This window comes from Acomys minous, assembly GCF_964271855.1.
Source record: "Acomys minous genome assembly, chromosome: 13".
Taxonomy (NCBI): Eukaryota; Metazoa; Chordata; class Mammalia; order Rodentia; family Muridae; genus Acomys; species Acomys minous.
This window is the reverse complement of record NC_140495.1, coordinates 60,027,158-60,046,962: the sequence shown is the minus strand read 5'-3', so window position 1 is coordinate 60,046,962 and position 19,805 is coordinate 60,027,158. Positions and strand designations below refer to the sequence as shown.

The window sequence follows — 19,805 nt, the reverse complement described above, 5'->3', positions numbered from 1 at the left end:
CCCGTGAATGAGATGATTGGAAAGTGGGGATTTCCCTAGATGGAAACATGTTCAAAGTATACAGATTAGGAAGTACACTAATCGCACAATTGGGGTTTTCATAAGAAGAATGGGGGCTGAAGAGATGGCTCAGTGCTTCAGTTATTGTTCTTTCAAAGGACCAGAATTTGGTTAAGGGCAACTCCTGTTGAGCAGCTCACAATCCCTGTAACTCTAGCTCCAGGGGACCTGGCACCCTCTTCTGGCCTTTGTGTGCACCTGCACTCAAATCTGTGTGTGTATGCACACATACACACACACACACACACACACACACACACACACTTACAAAATAATACAAATAAAATTTTAATCCCAGCACTTGGGAGGCAGAGACAGGTAGATCTTTGTGAATTTCAGGCCAGCCTAGTCTCTTCTACATAGGGAGTTTCAGGACAGTCAGGGCTACATAGACCTTGTTTCAAAACAAAACAAAAAAATATGGGAGGAGAAGGAGAAGGAATTAATGAATGAATGTGGACACACAGAAGGAAGAGAGCCATGTAGGCAGAGACAGAAGGAGTTAAGCTGCCATAGACGAGAGAACAGCAAGGACAGTTGGCAGCCACCAGCAACCAGACGAGTAAGCCAGGAAGCCTCCCTAGGGCCCTACAAGGGATGTGGAAATGCGATGTTCTGACTTCTGGCCTCCAGATGTGTGAGAGAATAAGTAAATAAATCATTATAAATAAAATAAATCTCTTCTTTTCAGCCACTGGATCTGTAGCTGCAGAAAAAGAACATATTCACTGAATGTGTCCCGTGGAGAGCGAGCAGAGGAAGACCAAGGATGGAGAGCTGGAGACGCCATCCTTCAGAGAGGTTGGGAGGAAGAAGAAGCATCTTAGAGGCTGGAAGGCCCAGCCAAGGAGGCTAGATAAAGCTGGAGGAGTCGGGTGCTCAGGAACCAGCGGGAGCCAAGGGTTTCGAGAAGAAACACATCCTGAGATGCTTCTGAAGGTTGGAATGGGTTTCTGGATGTGGCCCTGTGGAGGAGATGACGTTGACTAGGCCAGCTTCAGTGGAACAACTGGCAAAGTTAAAGAGCAAGGGGATGAGAAATGTGGCCCAGAGGCTAAGAGAGTTGCTGCTCTTGCAGAAGACCAAGGTTCAGGTCCCAGCACCCACATGGCAGCTCACAACCATCTGCAACTCTACTTCCTGGTGATCTGATGCCCTCTTCTGGCATTTGTGGGCACTACACATTTTGATGCACAGACATAAACAAGCAAATAGGCATTTACATAAAAAGTATGATAAAAAAAAAAAGAAGTAAAGAGAGAGGGGAAGCTGGGAATGGAAGTGTACTTCCCCCCCCCCCAAACAGGTTTTCTCTGTGTTATCCTGGCTGTCCTGGACTGGCTTTTTAGACCAAGCTGGCCTTGAACTCACAGAGATCCGCCTGCTTCTGCCTCCCAAGTGCTGGGATTAAAGGCATACGCCACCACCATCTGGAAGAAGTGTACTCTTGTACTCTAGTACACAGGAGGTAGAGGCAGGAGAATCAAGAGTTCAAGGTCAGCCCTGACTATGTAGTGAATTATAGACTAGTCTGAACTATATGAGATCCTTGATATAAATAAGCCTAAAAAGAAAGAGCTGGGTGTGGTGGCACCCACCTTTAATCCCAGCACTCAGAAGGTAGAGGCAGGTGGATCTCTATGAGTTTGAGGCCAGCCTGCTCTACAGAGCTAGTGTTAGGGCAGCCAAGGCTACACGAAGAAACCCGTCTCGAAAAACAACAAAAAAGTAAAAAGAAGGAAAAAGACGAGAGTGGGTGAAGGCACAGAGAATATCACTATCAATGTCAGTGCACTCACCTGTAATCCCAGAACTTGGGAAGTCGAGGCAGGAGGATGAGGATTTCAGGTCATCCTTGGATGTCTCAGGCTATCCTAGGCTACATGAGATCCTGTTTTAAAAAAAAAGAAAAGAAAAGAAAGAAAGAAAAGTCAGGTGTGGTGGCGCATGCCTTTAATTCTAACCCTTGGGAGGCAAGCGAATCGCTGTGAATTTGAAGCCATCCTGGTCTACAAAGGGAGTCCAGGACAGCCAAGATAACATAGAGAAACCCTGTCTCAAAAAAACCAAAACCGAAACAAACAACAAACAACCCCCCCAAAAACCCAAAGTACAAAGTCTATGTTCTTTCAGATTTCCAAATGGAAGATAATTTGAATAAACCTTTGATTGTAGACAAAGTGCCTCTTGCCTGGACCCAAACCATGCTGGGATGTCTGGAGAACAAGTCCAGGGAATGAAGCCTTTTACTCAGCCCGGTCCATCGGTTCCTGGATGTTCTGGTCCTTCCAGAAACTGCTAGCAGTGGCTGTCAGTGTAGCTGGGTGGGCAGGGAATGTAGTGGGTTATCTGAGAATTTATTGTACTTTTGATCAACACTGTAAAACCCCAAACAACTCTGAAAAAAAAAAGTTGACTAGGAACGGAGGTGGCTCTGTGGGCAAAGTGCATGCTGTGCAAGCACAAAGACCTGAGTTAGCATCCCCAGCACCCGTGTCAAGTCAGACACAGCAGCAGGCACCCACAGGCCTGGGGAAAGCGGTGAGGTGGAGACCGGAGAGCCCCTGGCAGCTTAGGAGCTAGCCAGCCTGAAGTACACAATGGCAAACAGCAGAAGACTTTTAAACACAATGGACAGGGAAGGGTCACACGCAAGGTTCTCTGACCTCTACGTGTGCTTTGCGGCATACGAGTATCAATATACACATACAAACATATGCATACATCATACATGCATACAAACATGCACAAACACCACACACACAGATTTTTTTCAAAACCTAAGCTGATGAAATAAATAAAACCCCTTTAAAGTTGGTTGTCTGTCAACAAAAATGACCACGGCTCTAGCTGGTTGGAGTCGCTGTGTGGACTCAGATGTGGCCTCGTCAAGTTTCCTTTCCCAGGAGCCATTGGGTCTCAACGTGAAGACGTGCCTGGCATTCCCTCCTCTCCATGGGCCTTGGCCACGTCTTGCCCATTCATGCCTGTGGCTGTTGCTCTTAGGGGTAAGGCTGCCAACACGCCAATATCACTGCTACTGTATTGATGTCTCTGTCACCTTGGGAGGTGGCTTCTGTGGCCTCGGTTAAAGATCTGAGGGGGTGCAGCCCGATGGCTGGGGTGGCTGATCGCAGCTCTCTCCACAGGAACGACGTTGCAGTGGCTTCTTATCCATTCCCGTGATGGACCCTTCTCCATGCCCCGGAGGCCTGGGACTGTGTACCACTTTCTGGATCTGCAACCTGTCCAGGTTTACTTGCCCGTATCTCCACAAATATGTGAGATTTATTTGCTGTGGTTAAAAAAAAGAAAAGAAAAGAAAAGAAAAGAAATACCCTGACAATAACACTTAAGGGAGAAAGGATTAATTTGGCTCACAGTTCCAAAATCCCATCCCCTATGGTGGGGAAGTCAAAATGGCAGGCACTGAACCAGCCAGTCCATTACATCTACAGTTAGGAGCAGAGCGCAGTGAATTCGTGCATGTGCAGTACCACGCAGCGGGCTTGCTCAACTCCTAAGGAATGGTCACCCACAGTGGGCGGGTCCCCATTTCAAGAAACACAACTGAGAAAACCCTCGCTGAAGTGGCCAGAAACCTACCTCCAGGGTAATTCTGGGTTGTGTCCCGTGAGTAATAAAGATGAACCATCAATGGGCTGGAGAGAAGGCTCTGTGGTAAGTGTCCTTGCTGCCCTTCCGGAGGACCAGAGTTTGGTTCCCAGAAGCCACGTCAGAAAGGCCTGGAAGTCCAGCTCCAGAGGATCCTGTGCCCTCTTCCAGGCTCTGGCTCTGTTGTGGGCACCTGCACACATGTGACACACAGTCCCACAAGTACACACACATAAGATAAAATAACAAGACCATCGAATAAGACACTCTGCACCAGGCAGAGTGTCACATATCCTTGGTTGCCACTAGCAACTAGAAGAAAGGGATGGAGTGGGTTTCCCTCAGGGGCCTGTAGAGGCAGCCAATCCTGCCAATACCTTGACTTTTGGCCTCTCCGACCTCTTGAGCTGTGAACAGAACAGATGATTTAGGGTTAAAGCGGTCTGTTTGAGGTGATTGTTAACTTAGCCCCATGGTATTAATACAACCCTTATCATGCGCTCAGTCTATGCTCCCTGGACAAATGTTACTGTTACTACCAGGAGAAGCAGGAACCTTGTAGAATCAAGAGAGAAGCCAGCTGTCTGTTCTTCCAAAGGTCTGAGTTCAATTCCTAGCAACCACATAATGGCTCACAACCATCTACAATGAGATTTGGTGCCCTCTTCTGGCCTGCAGGTGTATATATAATAATATATAATATTATTATATAATATATAATAAATATAATAAAACATTATATATATAATAAATAAAGAAAGAGGGGGGAAGACACAAGCCAGGAGACTCAGTAATGTAACTCAGGGGTTCTTAGGGCTTATGAACACACCCATCTATGACATCACCAGTGACATCACAGTAGGGGAGGAGGGGCCCTTCACAATGTGTCCTACTTTGACTTCTTCCATGGACCTAGAAAGGTAGTGCTAGAGGTAGGAGACTTGAAATGTCTTGTCTGCCCCACATGTCACCTCAGTCACATGACAGTTCCCATCAAAGACTGGAAATGCTGGAAAGAGGCTGACTAGCTCTCCCACTTGAGGTGTTCGGAGGACAGATGTTGGAGGTGTTTTACCCTCCAGCCCTAGGGAACAGGACATCTCTGTCAGCAGCAGCATCCCCCTCTTCCTTCTCTGGAAACGCCTTAGGACATGGGTGCTGTTTTAACCAACTCCTCCAAGCCTTCAATTTCTCTCTTCTCTTCGTACAGAAAACCAAGCCATATACCTTGGTGTAGAATCTGCCTCTCTCTTCATTGCAGAAAGAAGAAAATGTCCTTGGGAAAGACCGAGAATGAGTTGGAAGTCAGGTTGGGATGTCCTGTGTGGGGATCTTTTTGTCTTTTCCCCAGACTTCTGTCTAACTATTCTGGCTTCTCTTCCTCCCTCCCTTCCCTCCCTCCCTCTCCCTTCCCCTCCTTCCCTTCCTCTCTCATCTACTATCTATTATCTCTCTATTTATGTATGTGTTCATTAAGTCATTCATTCCTTTGCTCATTCCTTTTTAAAGGAAAGCCCGGCTCTACAAGGGATTGCGGTGGAAGACCCAGACCCCGGGGATGCAGGGCACGCAGCACTCCCACTCACCGGGCAATGAGCTCTGTCCCTCCACGGAGCACGCCTCCAAGGTCTGCCTGTGTGGATGCAGCTTGCGGACAAAAGCGATCCTCCACCCCAGGCCAGATCCAGTCCCACTCGTGACCTCTCGAGTGCCGCCGCCCAGCTTACCAACAGAGAGGAAACCACCGGTTTCGGGTTCCAGGGTGATGGTCTTTCCTGCTCCGCTCTCCAACAACTCCCCGAAGTTGAAAGCTGAGGTCAAGTCCCAGCTGCTATCTTGCTGTGATCCGGTACCTCTGCGTCAGCTGGTGCCCATGAGTGTGTGGCCCAAGGGCTTTATCGATCCACTCCCCAAACCTTTGCCACAGCAAACTCTGAGCACCCTTATGCACATCGAGGGGATTCACATCCCCAGGGCAGGATCTGCAGTGATATCATTTGTAGAAGATACCAAATCCTCCTCGATGCCACCTTTACTGAAATGAATGTTTACTCAATTGATTATGATTTTTCTGTGTCTACTGTAAACATGTAAAACTTATCTATTTTAACCAAGAATATATTATTTTACTTTTATTTTATTTTTTATTTTTTATTTTTTTGTTTTTTGAGACAGGGTCTCTCTGTGTAGCCAGGACAGGCTGTCCTGGACTTGCTTTGTAGACCTGGCTGGCCTCAAACTCACAGTGATCCGCCTGCCTCTGCCTCCCGAGTGCTGGGATTAAAGGCATGCGCCACCATGCTCGGCTTAACCAAGAATATATTTATATCATTGCAAACCTAGTTGGGACTTCCAGAATAATGTAGTCCAATGTGTCTTTCAAATTCTCTCTCTCTCTCTCTCTCTCTCTCTCTCTCTCTCTCTCTCTCTCTCTCTCTGTTGTGTGTGTGCGTGTTTGGAAGGTGCCTGTGGAGGCCTGAGAGGATGCCACATACCCTAGAAGTGGAATTAAAGGAAGTTGTGAGCTTCGAATTCAACCCAAATCCTTGGCAAGAGCAGCACGCCGCTTTCTAGCCGCTGCCTGCTTGAGACAGGGCTGCATCTTGTGTGTAACAGGCTGGCCATGATCTTTTTCCTCTCACCCCTTGATGGCTGGAATCACAGGCATGCATCTTCTGTCACAGCTGCCCACTCTGTCCACAGTGGAGTAAAGTTTCTGTAGTGTCCAGGTTCCAGTAGGACACGGAGTGAGGTGTGCACCAGTTCCCTTTACACAAACGTACTAGGGTTCTGCTGGGAGTGTGCTGACCGTGGACGTGTACAGAGAAGTGACGTAAAGGCATGAGTCGCCCTCCCTGTGACATGGCGACTCCCTTTCCTGTGGGCTGATGTGTCCCTTCCTGAGAGGACGCCTTGGGACCTAAAATAACAGGAATGGGGACTGACGGACTGAGACCTTTCAATTTTCTTGCTGTTTTACTATTTCAGTGTAAAAGTTTTAAGTTTGTCACCACCCCCACCACCACTTCCTCTTTTGTTTTGAAACAGGGCTTTATGTAGCCCAGGCAGGCCGAGGACTTATGTGGCTGAGGATTGACCTTGAACTCCTGATAACGCTTCCACATACATGTACACATACGCACAGAGATTCTGCATATGAGTGAGAACACAACACATTTGTCATTTGAGTCTGGCTTGTTTTGTCCCATATAATTGCAAAAGTCCCGCTCCATCAGATAAATGCAATGAGTTATGATATATATATATATGTGTGTGTGTGTGTGTGTGTGTGTATACAGATATATGCTTTTTATATTTATGCTGCTACTGTAAATTAAACTTTTGTGTTGTGTACAGGTGTTACCATGCTTTATTCCATGTGTGATGAGGTCAGAGGACAACCTTGCGTGTCAGGTTTCAGCTTCCGTGTTGTTCAAGACAGGGTCTCTTGTTCACCACTAGGTACCCCAGGCTGGCCCCTGAGCTTCAGGAGGATCTCCTGTTCCCACCTCTCCCCTAGGTACCCCAGGCTGGCCCCTGAGCTTCAGGAGGATCTCTTGTTCCCACCTCTCCCCTAGGTACCCCAGGCTGGCCCCTGAGCTTCAGGAGGGTCTCCTGTTCCCACTTCTCCCCTAGGTACCCCAGGCTGGCCCCTGAGCTTCTGGAGGATCTCCTGTTCCTACTTCTCCCCTCACGGTAGGGGCACTGGGACTACTGAGGCCTACTACTGTGTCTGGCTTTACATGGGTGCTGGGGATCTGAACTCAAGTTTTCGTACTTGCTGTCCTGAACACTGCATTTTGTGGGGAATTTTCTAAACATTGCTCTGTGTTTTACAGGGAAAATCCCAGCACCATCAGTCCTTCACTTTTCCTTTAAAATGTGTTTATTGTTATTATTATTATTATTATTATTATTATTATTATTATTATTATTATATGTGTGGGTGTGTTTAATCTGCATGTGTGCCTCTGCACTATACATACACAGACCTGCCAAGAATAGAAGAGGATTTCCTGGAATTGGACATAGAAACTCGTGAGCCGCTATGTGGGTGCTGGGACTCAAACCCTTGTCCTTTGGAAAAGCAGAAGGTGCTCTTAATCACTGAGCCGCCTCTCCAGCCCCACACTTTTTGAAATTAAGCACCCATTATTAAGCTGAAATTCCTATGCTGTAACTTTACCTTTATTTAAAGTATACACTTTGGCGACTTTTAGAGTATGCACTGATATGCTTCACAATGATCACAATGCTATATAACATCAAACATCCTTTCAATTTCCTTTTTTTTCCATTAATTTATTTATTCACTTTACATCCTGATGACAGTCTCCCTCCTTCCAGCCTCCCCATCCCCCATCACATGCCTCTCCCAGATTCTCCCCTCTCCTCCTCATCATCAGAGAAGGAGGAAGTCCCCCATGGGTACCAACCCGCCCTGGCACATTAAGTCCCTGTAGGTCTGGGTGCATCTTCTCCTATTGAGGCCAGACAGCCCACTTAGGGGGATGGGATCCAAAGGCAGGCAACAGAGTCAGAGAAGCCCCTCCCCAACCCTGCTCCAGTTGCTGGGGAACCCACATGAAGACCACGCTGTGCATCTGCCATGTATGTGCAGGGGGCCTACAACCAGTCCATGCATGTCCTTTGGGTGGTGTGGTTCAATCTCTGTGAGCCCCCCTGGGCTATAACATTTTCTCCTCATTTTAAATATCTTCCTTTGGGGGTGGTGGGGGTGGGGGTTGAGAGACTGCTCAGTGGTTAACATTCTCCGCTCTTGCAAGAGGACCCTGGCTTTAGTTCTTAGAGCCCACGTGGTATTTCCCAACTGTCTGGAACTCCAGTTCCGGGGAATCCAATGCCTTCCTTTGGCATCTTCAGCCACCAGGAGAAAGTACATGGCACACAGTCATACATGTAAAACATTCATATACACGAGGTAAAGAAAAGTAAATATTTGAAAAATCAATCCTTTACCAGGTTCCTCTTAATTCGCTTGTTGGCATTTGAATGTTTGTGCCCCTCCCCCCTGTTCAGTTGAAATCTTTAGTTTTGGAGACATCTCATTGTGTATGTAGCTCAGGCTGGCCTTGAACTTGAAACCCCTTGCCTTTGATACATACATGCTGGGAGTCTAGGCACGTGTCACAGAGGCTGACCTACATTTTGAAATGTTTTTCAAAAGTGTATTTTGTTTTTAGTTATGTGTAAGTGTTGTAGGTGTGTGTGTATATATGAGTGGGGTATACGTGGGGGCCTGTATAGGTGTGTATGTGTAGAGTATGTGCAAATTGTGTGTAGGTGCAGGATATATGTATATGGGTCTCTGTGTGTAGGGTATGTATGTGTATGTATGTGTGGGGGTTTTGCGCGTGTGTAGAATGTGTGTGGTGGTATATGTGTGTGTGTGTATATGTGTATGTGTGTGTAGAGGGGTGTGGGCATGCATTGGGCCCATGTGTTAGATCCTCTGAAACTGGAGTTGCAGGTAGTTGTGAGCCACCCAGACAAGGCTGCTTTGAAGCCATCTCAGACTCTCTGGAGGAGAAGCAAGCACCCTTAAGTGCCAAGCCTTCTGTCCAGCCAAACAAGGAGTTTCCCCTATCTTAAAACTTCCTGTGAAAGGGAGACTATGACGAGAAAGCAGCACATAGTAGGTGCTCAGTAAGTATCTGGTACTGTTGTGTATGGTTTTATCTTTGTAAATGGTTTTTAAATTTTATTATGTATGGTTGTGTGTGCACATGCTTCTGTCGATGTTCACCATATTCATGCAGGTACCGGCAGAGGCCAGAAGAGGGCATCAGGTCGCCTAGAACTGGAGGTAAAGGGCAGTTATGAGCTATCTGATGTGGGTGTAGGAAACCGAGCCTGAGTTCTTTGCAGGAACAGTAGGTACTTTTAACCATGGCATCATTTCTTCAGGCCTTGTTCCATGTTTTGTCTTTTTTGCTTTTGTTATTTTTGTTTTTCGAGGCAGGGTTTCTCTGTGTAGCCTTGCCTGTCCTGCACTCACTTCGTAGACCAGGCTGGCCTTGAACTCACAGAAATTTGTCTGCCTCTGCCTCCTGTGTGCTGGGGTTACAGGTGTGCACCCATGTCTTGTCTTTTATGCTGAGCGTATGTGTCTGTGTGCATGTGTGCACATAGGTGTGTGTGTGCACCATGGTGAGCATGTGGAGGTCAGAGGTCGGAGGTCAGAGGACAACCTCTGGGAACTGGTTTTCTCCTTCTACCACCTGAGTCCGGGGGGGGGGGATGAGATTTAAATAGTCACACTCAGCAGCGAGGGCCCCCACTGCAGGGGTCGGCTCCCCTTTCTGGTGTAAGGAGCCTCTGGCTCTTACTTTGCTTCCATTCCTTCTTTTCCATATAGCATTTGGGCCCGGGGACCTGGTTAACTAATGCAGCACTGCACCCCCTTTTTGAAACTATAGTGGCTACCAAACCTTGTCTATAGGATGGGGATTATATGTGCCTTACAGAATGGCATTGTCAAGTTCAGTGTCAATGCCTTAAAACTTCCCTGCCCTGCCCTGTTTCCCCCTCTTAGATAATTTAAATCAACAGCCACAGCCCCTTCCTCCCCTACCCTCCTGAACACCAACAGTAGAGCTCTCAGGAGGTGTTGGATCCTGTCAGACCAAGCTCTTGGAGATGTCAGACCTCAGCACAGCAGACGTTTCTTCTTGCTGTATGTGGTGTCGTAGCTAAGAGTGCTGGCTGCCCTTCCAGAGGAGCTTGGTTCGATTCCTAGCACCGAAGCAGCAGCTCACAACTGCCTGGAACTCTAGTTCAGGGCATCTATTGATTCATTGATTCCTCAGGCCTTGCTCAAATGTGCACAAGCACACACACACATACACTGTGAGTTTGTGTATCTGTACATCTGGAAGCTTTTAAAGCTACCAGTTGGTGACCACTTCCCCTCCTCCTAAAGAGACAGAGGATTGCTTCACTCTTCCCTAGAATCTTCCAGATCGTCATGCCTGACCTATGAATTTTCATTACAGGAAAAATGATGTCAAAGATTAAGGAAATCATTGGGAGAGAGATCTTGGAGGTTCAGAGACCTGGGAGGCCACTCCCTAAAAGGCGGTGGGGCTCTTCACCTGGCCCGGAAGACAAATTTATGATTCTAAGCTCTCCTTAATGAAGAGAGAGAGATGGTGTTGATGGAGAAAATGGTCCTGTGCCATTTGGAGCTGGTCGGGAATGCCAGCACCAAAGAACGCAAAGCAGTGCTGAGTGTGGAGCAGTGGGGGAGGTAGAGCTGGTGGCTGTCTCACCCTGGCCCGCGCCCCCCCCCACCCCAAGTTTTTCCTTGAGTCTGGGTTGCAGCCAAGGAAAACTGGTCCCCCCCCTCCCACCAGAAGACAAAACCGGGGCTTTACAATTACCGTCTGGAAAAATCTTCCACCTCACATCCTCCTGCGGGCCCCCAGCCCAGGGAGGGGTGGTTCGCTCTGTTGGCAGTAGGGACACGGGTTCCAGGGTCTGGAAACAAGATGGGCTTTTTCCCTCAAGGGGCTCACAATCTTTGGTAAAACCAGACAGACCTTGGGCGTAGGGGGGGCCGGGAAACTCCCCTATTACACACTGAAATTCCATCGACGGGGAAACCGGCTGGAGCGTTGAGCCAGGCTCGGGAGGAAACAGCCAAGCCCAGGCGAACCCAGCTCCAGCCTTAGTCCTCACCTGGTGCCCTAAACCCCACACCTATCCTGGCAGGCATCAAATTTCCGCTGCCTGGTCTGTGTCCTGGCCTCTAGGTCCGGCCCTAGCGAAAATCCCAATTCGTTTGTAAAGAAATGATTGGAGCCTGCGGACTGGGTGAGATGGAAGACGTGCCCCCGTCTGCACAATTTCTCTTATCTCACTGTCCTCTCTCTGGGCCCAGATGTCCCCGCCCGGTGGAATAGACCTAGGAAAGGATGTAGGAGGGTTGCTTTTCTTGGCGGACCCCCCCCCCAATCTTTCCCCACCTAGCTGCTTTCCTGCTCTGGCTCCCGCACCAGGCTGGGGCGCCAACTAAATCTGATGAAAATGCAATTGCCAAGTCGTTAAGGTATTTGAATTAAGGAAAAAAAAAAAAAAACTCCTGAGAAAGAAAGTATTTGATGGCTAATAATCTCATTTCAATATAATGGGACCTTCTTCTACAGAGAGCAAGACAGGTTAAGAGATATAATTATGACTTCGCAAACTCTCTCCCAAGCGCGGGAGACACGCTGACAGGTCTGTGCGAGGCTGCGCCCGGCTTCTCTTGCTCCGATAGACGCTTTGTCTGCACGGCCCCGTTAAAGACACGCGGTCCCTTTTCAACCCCCAGCCCGGCCTACATTGCAATTTAACTGTCAGCGACGTCCTCGCTTGGGGATTGAGCGCGAGGGCAGGGGGCTGGGTGACAGAAAGGGAAACCGGACTTGGAGGAGAGGCATCGAGAGGATCTGACCGCTAAAAAAAAAAAAAATCACGCTGCTGGACCCGGAACCCCAAGGTGGAGTTTCAAACCTGATCTCACCAGGGGCTCTTTTTAAGGGCGTCTACACCGCAGGGTCCAGGAGGAGTGGAGGTCGGCAAGACTTGAGGGGCACAGATTTATTGCCCGCGTCCAAAGTGGCGCTTTTGATCCGAAATAAATGGATTCTTTTTGATGGGACTGCTCGGCGGCGTCAGGCGCCACTGAAAGGAACCAACTTAGGAAGCTAGAGAGATCCCCGACTCTGGAAGAGATGTTTGCTCCCCACCTCCCCAGCTTCATTACACCAGTAGGAAAAAAAAACTCCCTAGGTAGGACACGAGAATTCTTCCCGGCTCACATCTGCTCCCTTAACCACAATGCAAAGAAGGGAACCTCTACGGTGCTGGGCACATGTGCGGGAAGGTGTGTGCCCGCAAGCGAGTGGCTCGCACACTTAACGAGTATTGATTGACGTTCAGTTCCAGAGACTACGGAAAAGTCGAGACTTGGGACTGTCGAGGAACCTGAGTCTCGGCAGCAAGCGAGATGTGCCCCTTAACGTAAGGCAGGTGCGCGGACCACCAGGAAAGGAACCCCGAAATGTGCGAGAACTCCTGTGCGCTCAATATGCCGGGATAGCGCTTGGCTATCTAGAAACTGTGAGAGGAGAAAGCCCCTGTAGGGAGACAGTACTTAGGACAGATGGTAATGCCAGGTACAGACTGTCAGGAGTTTTACACCCAAGTTTTCTCTCTGCAGTCAGCTCGGCCCACCTTCGCTGAGAAGGAATTCGAAGGATGCGGACGCACCGCCGACCCTCCCTATCTATCCTCTGGGCCTGGAGACTTCCCTCCGTAGCCCTGAGGAAAGTGAGGGCGTGGGGGAGAGTCCCAAGGTGCCTCTGCGACAGGCAAGGTCGCTAGGTCCACGCAGCGCAACTTCTGGAGTAGGTGACTCCATCCTGTCAAGATTCTAGGTTCTCAACTCTTTTCCCGCAGCGCTCACGCACACGCAGTCGCTGGCCTCTCTAGAACCATTCCAACAGAAATACAAGAGAGGGTGGCGCTGTCGCGTCCTTGGTGGCTGTGTTTCCTTCCTCCCAGCGGGGTTCGGAGCGGCCGGGGGATATCCTCCCCCTGGTGGCTCGAACCGCACGTTTTTGAAGATCGTGAATAAACCACCCCCAAAGCGAGCCTGGCCTCGAGCCTCGTTGATGCTGGTTGAATATGCCTTCTTTATTATATATGCTAACCCTTTGCCCTGGTTCCCTGATGCCCTTGTGCCAGGTTAAGCCTTTTCCCGTGGCCCACCTCGCTGTCCTTCTCCATTGCGGGAACACGTGTAGAAAGCGGTCCCCGACCTTGGTTAGGCTTCCTATCACCTTTCCAATGTGCCCCTCTGTCTTTAGGCGTTTATTGACCCTAGCACTGAGACTTGGTGCGCGGTCACAGCAGGAGAGTGCTGTTGATGGGAGCCATGTGGTCGCAAGGCTGAGGGAGTCCCCCAGGGTGACTTATCATGATGGGGGCTCCCCTGTGCTGAACGCGCTGGGGGGTGAGGGGGGAAGAGGGCAGCTCCGGGAGCCTAACTATGCTGGCCTAGGTCCTGTGCTGGTGGGGTGGGGGGCGCCGAGGAGGGCGGGAGCGTCTCCGGCGGGGTCAGGGGCGAAGGGGCAGGCGGAGGGCAGCTCGCGGGGAGCCGGCGCGGAGGCTCAGGTTACCCGGCCCGGCCCTCCCACCCGCAGCTAGCACGCGGGGGCAGGGGCTGGCTGGGGCCGTTCCCCCCCGCTGTTTGCATTTCTCTGGCAGGCGGCGGGGCTCGGCTTGAAAGGAATGGCCTTGGTTTAGAACGGTGTTTATTTTTCTTAACTAGCCAGTGCGGACAGACGACCCCATGAGCAAGGCGACCGGACCCAGCCGATCTTGCGCTTGGGAAAGGGGTCGGGACTGGGGCCAGCCGGGCGACAAGGGGGAGTTGGGAATGGGCTCTGCCCCGCCCCGGCCCCTCAGCGGCCGGGCTGTGGGGAGGGGTCGTGGTTGACCAGAGGGTGACTTTGTTCCTTGTAGGCAAACAGACCTTCTGCCGCGCTTGTCTTATATTGACCTTGCACGAGGCCGGGCAGCCAAGTGGCGAAGACTTTTGATTTTGGCGACCTGCTTTTTAAAAGTTTCTTTTTCAATTCTAACACCTGGAGGACAAAGCACCTCTGTGACTCAGTTTCCTCCTCGTTCAAAGGGCTCTCGCGTAGTGCTTTGCGCCGTGGATGTTGTAATAGCATTCTTAGGGCAGAGCCTGGAGCTTGCCGAGACGTCTGGAGATTAGCACTTTTGGTGGGGGCGCTGGCCACGCAAGGATGGAAGGTGTGGAGGAAGAGACAAGGGTGGGGGGGGCCCTTAGGGAAACGGCTTGAGATGGGGGCCCCGCAGAACTCTCAAGCTGTTGGGGAAAAAAGCGAGGGCTGAGGAAGAGTTCTGAGCGTTTTGACAGGAGATGAATAAAATGCAAATGATATTCAAAGCAAGATGCTAATGAGGTTCTATTCTTTGAGCGGGCCCGTTACAGGGTCCGTTAAGATCTTAGATCTGGAGTGAGCTCAAGGCCGGAGCAGGGTCCAGAAGTCCGAGTCTTCCGTGTGCATCGCGGTTTGAGGGTGTGAGTGCGTGAGTGTGGTGTGCGAGCTTCCTCCTCTGGAATGTGCAGAGCGGGCTCAGGGTGTGTTCGCACCGACTTGAAAATGAGGTCAGGGAAGGTCGTTCCACTCTGCAGCATAAATCAAGGAGGAAAGGAGAGTGGATGTGAGAGACAGTCCCTGGAGACTGCACAGAGAGGAGAGAGAGAGAGAGAGAGAGAGAGAGAGAGAGAGAGAGAGAGAGAGAGAGAGAGAGAGAGAGAGAGAGAGAGAGAATATGAATACGGGAGGGTGGGGGTAGAGATGGATTTCAGAGATGGGAGGGGGGAGGGGAAGGAAGGGGAGAAAAAGTTCATTGTTAGACTCTCCCAGAAGAGAGAGTAGGCTTAAGGCTCTTACATCCTGCACAGTCCTGTGACCAGAACCCCACAAGACGGGGGTCCTCAGCATCTCCCCACCCTTAATATACACACTCGCTCTGTCTCTAGGTCTCTGTGTCTCCGATTCCCCCCTCCCCCCTCCTCCCTCCAAGTTCTTACTTGGTAGCCCTGTGTGTCCTAGAACTTTATGTAGACAGGCTAGCCTGGAACTCACAGAGATTCACCCACCTCTGTGTCCTCAAGTGCTGGTGTATAAGTCACCCACCCCCTCCCCTCCATTTAAACTGTTCTGTCTAAGCACTCTTTGTGTAATTCGTGAAACTCCTACCCCCCAGCCTCCCCTGGAGTATGTAACTGCCCTTGTGCACTCTCAGCTCTGGTAGCTCTTGGAATTGCTCGCTTGTTACTCCCGGGCACAAAGGAGGGGGCAGGAAGGAGGGCTCCCTGGGGGTATCTCAGTGAATCCTTGGGGAGGCTGCTGGCCACTGCCAACTCCCCTGCCTCACAACTCTAGCCCTGTCAGCCTGTGCAAGTCAGCCTCCTCACCTCCCCTGGGTAAGTTGGTTCCTGTTGCCCTGGGTCCCCTCCATCTCTGCCTTCTGGGAGTCATGAGAAAAGGCGTTGCTCCTTCAGGCAGGTGATTCAATGGAGGGTCTCGCTTGGAGCTGGAGAAGGCAGGACATTTCCAGGCTACTCTTGCTCCCTGGAAGCCAGAGGCGGGGGTGGGGGGGTGGGGGGGGTGGGGGGGGGTGGGGAGGTGGGGGGGTGGGGGGTGGGAGTGGATGAAACTTCCACTCTCCTACACCTGTGACACCCAAAAACGAATAAATGGCTGAGTAGGGCTGATGATGGCACTTTCCCTTCCGTCTAGGCCTGAGTCTGCATCAGACTCCGTCTCTTCTCCACTACTGACAATAAAACCCTCTGCTGAAACCTCACACAGCGGGTACAGCCACGCTCGCCATGCAAAGGGCAGGCACTAGCAGAATCCTTTGCTAGGTCACACAGTCACTCAGCAGCCATTTAGTGAATTTCTTTCAAATGTTCGCCAATGAAAAGATAAAATGCTGGGCTTTAGGGTGCTTCTACTTTTCTGGGGGTGGAAAGACCAAGCAGTCAGGCAGACAAGAGCAGGGAGTGGCGTGTAGTATGAGGTTGGGGATCTTCTTGCTGTGAGAGAGATAAAGCTTGGCTAGGAGAGGCCATCGTGAAATAAGGGATGGTGGCCCACGAGGACACCTGGAGGGACAGTTACGATGGCAGAGAGGACCCCCAAATGCAGCGTCACATGTGGGAGGGGGTTGACTTGAAGCTGAGGGGAGAGTTGGGACGGAGGTCAGTAGAAGGTCAGGCTGGCCGGGTGATGGTGTGGAGTTTTGTAGGCCCTGCTGGGAGGCCTTGGATTGTGAGTCAGGTGAGACGGAATGATGCAATCTGATTTATAGCCTTTTAAAACTAAGGGGATTTAGCTAAATTATTTTGATTTTTCAGACTAATGAGTTTCAAACTAGAATATTGAACACTTAACCCGGGAGACATCCTGCACCACCCACATTACATTTTGAAAAATAGTCCTGAACTGGACTCAGAATATGGCTAGTAAAGACGCCAGGACCCCTATTCTGAGGGTGGCTGCTGTTTATACCCTGTAACTCCTGCCTGTTGCTGGCTGTGGAGACAGTGGGGTGTGTGTCTGTCTGTCTGTGTGCTTCTGTGTGTGTGTTATATGTGGGCGTATCTGTGTGAGCCTGTGTGTGCGCTCCCCCAGTCATGTGTTTGCGTGTCTGTGTGCTTCTGCGTATGCATGTGTGTGTGTGTACATGTGTGTGTGTGTGGATGTGTGTGTCCTTGTGTGTGCGTGCACTCTGGTAAGAAGACATCCAGGCTGTGCAGCTCCAGCTCTATGGCTTTCAGAGGACTGCATGCTCGAAGCCAGCAGGTGGTCCCACACCGCCCCCTAGAGGCCACAAAGTTACAGTGCACCCGGAGTCCGTACCAGATGCAGAGCTGTGCCAGGGCGGCAGGGGGCGCAGAAACAGGATTGTGGTTTCCCGCCAGGTGCCAGGTGTTTGGTATTGTAGTAACTCACGGAAATTCAGTTCTGACACGCAACATGCTTGGTGAGAGGATGGGCGGGGGCGCCTCTGTAACCTAGAAGGAAGCGAGCCGATGAGACAACCTCCCTGCCCCTTCCTTTAATTGTAAGGTCCAGAGATCCCGGTTTGTCATCGTCTCCAGAGCGGAGCTGGGAACCATTCTCCGTCCTCTGCTGCCTCCCAGTGGTCACGAATGACATTGCCACGGTCAGGTTTCTTTCTAGCCGTCCAAACAGGTGTCTCAGGAAAGATGTGAAAATTCTGTGAAGATTCGAGTGCAGAGCATCCTAAAACTATGTCCGCCTAACACCAGTGTCGCTACCTCCAGTAAGCAGCTTAAAAAAAAGATAGGTCTCACTGTGTACTCTGGCTGGCCTGGAAATCGATATGTAGATCAGGCTGGTCTTGATTTCTGGGTGATTCGCCTGTTTCTGCCTTCAGAATGTCTGGATTAAAGGCGAGTGCCCATGTCCTACCGCAACAAGTACTTACCAACCCAGCCAACTACGAACTCTCGGAGAAGTCAAATGGCTCAGCCATCTGATCCAGTGAACCGGAGTCACGTTTCAATAGTGGAGTATACAGACACAAGACAGTTCCTTGAGGTTGTTCACATGTCTGCCAGAAAATAAGCATTTGTGTCTGCATAAAACCCCATAAATAATGATTCATAACAGCTGACTTTCTAAGAGTCAAAAAGAAACAAGCTAAGCTGGGTGTGGTGTGGTGGTGCATGCTTTTGATCCTAGCACTCGCGGGGTCAGAGGCAGACAGATACCCGTGAATTTGAGGCCAGCCTGGTCTACAAAGTGATAGCCAAGGCTATCCAGCATAGCCAAGGCTAACGTAAAGAAAGCCTGTCTCAGAAAAAAACAAACAAACAACAACAACAAAACCCCAACAACAAGCCAAATCCCCACTTTCCCTTATAAACTTTATTTTTTAAAAAGCAATTTAGTATATTTGCTTATTGATGTACACATGCCACAACATGCGTGTGGAGGCCATAGGACAATTTGTGGGACTCAGATTCTTCTACCAGGTGGGTCCTGGGAATTGAATTCAGGCTGTTAGGTGTTGGCATGCGCTGTTACGCTGAGCCATCTTGCAAGGCCTCTCCTTCAAACTTCAAACAAGTTCATAGGACGTTCAAAGACACTGCACTGAGGTCCCAGGGCCTCTTCCCCCATGTGTAGACACAGCTATTTTACCAATACAGAGGTGATCCTATTGCGGCTGCCTTTTGGGTTTTTTTTTCCAAGACAGGATTTCTCTGTGTAACCCTGTCTGTTCTAGACTCCTTTGCAGACCAGGCTGGCCTCAACCTCAGAGACCCTCCTGCCTCTGCCTCCTGAGTGCTGTGGTTAAAGGTATGCACCACCACGCCTGGTTTGTTTTTGTTCTGGAACTTGCTATATAGACCAGGCTGATTTTGAACTCACGGAGGTCAGCCTGCCTCTGTCTCCCCAGTGCTGAGATTAAAGGCCATGTGTCACCACAACCTCTCCTATTGATAGTCATTAAAGCCACTGCCACACCCCTCTCTCTAAACATTGCTGCCCAAGTTTTGGGGAGACTCTAAGCATAGTTGCTGGTTGGTACAGTGAGTGACAATTCACAGGTGGGAACCAGTGTGGGGCTTCAGTGGGTTGGGTTAAGCTTGAGGGGTGACCGAGATCAGAAGACACGTGAAATTAACAAGGAATTAAAATATCAAGGAACCAGCTGGGCGCGGTGGCACATGCCTATAATCCCAGCACTTGGGAGGCAGAGGCAGGTGGATCGATTTGAGTTCGAGGCCAGCCTGGTCTACAAAGCAGGTCCAGGACAGCCAAGGCTACACAGAGAAACCCTGTCTCGAAAACAACAACAACAACAAAAAAACCAAACCAAACAAAACAAAAAATCAAGGAACCAGTGAAGACTCAGCACACAGGAGCTAATCCTCCTGAAAGACACTGGAACTAGCCTGTGACAAGAGCCTCGCTGAGGACAGTGGACACCCCCTTCTGTGCTGCTCAGAGGGATGCTGCTGTCTCTTCTGACACCTAAGTTTCCTGTTGTTTAAGCTACATTAAAATCATGTTTACATTCTTCTTTGTCTGTTTTTTGGTATTTGGATATCAACCACCATGCAAACTCAGGCTGGCCCCAACTTTGTCATCCTCCTGCCTCATTCTGTCGAGTCCTGGGATTATAGACGTGCACCTGCAATGGCCTTGCTTGTCTTCTTCTTCTTCTTCTTGCACACCTGTTAGCTTTCCATTACTATGGCAAATTACCCGAGATAATTAACTTAAAAGGAGGGGAAGGCTTATTTTGGATTTTGGTTCCAAAGATTTCAGTCCACGGTGACTTGGTCCTGATGCTTCGGGCCTGTCTTCTCAGTAGTATAGTATGGAGGAAGAACATGGCAGAGGAGGGAGGTCTGGTTACTTTGAGGCACTTGGGAAATGGAGAGGGGCGGGGCTGGACCTGAGCTTATGAGACCACCACACTGTGGTGTGTGTGTGTGTGTGTGTGTGTGTGTGTGTACAGGTCTTCCCATCTCACAGGAG

The 19,805-nt window shown here is 50.0% G+C and overlaps 2 long non-coding RNA genes across 3 annotated transcripts; one reads left to right on the top strand and one right to left on the bottom strand.

The window, feature by feature from the left end:
- Positions 1–377: 377 nt before the first annotated feature.
- LOC311580663 lies at positions 378–4,362 on the bottom strand. Of its 2 annotated transcripts, XR_014773548.1 has the most exons (4): positions 4,215–4,362; positions 3,667–4,082; positions 1,860–3,355; positions 378–1,025 (listed from the first exon to the last, which is right to left on the bottom strand). It is a non-coding gene; the product is annotated as an uncharacterized lncRNA (long non-coding RNA). The 2 variants fall into 2 exon arrangements; XR_014773547.1 differs by having other exon boundaries at positions 3,667–4,362.
- A 171-nt stretch (positions 4,363–4,533) lies between these two features.
- Positions 4,534–6,069, top strand: LOC311580967. The gene is made up of 3 exons (XR_014773618.1): positions 4,534–4,607; positions 4,886–4,984; positions 5,185–6,069. It is a non-coding gene; the product is annotated as an uncharacterized lncRNA (long non-coding RNA).
- The last annotated feature ends 13,736 nt before the right edge of the window (positions 6,070–19,805 follow it).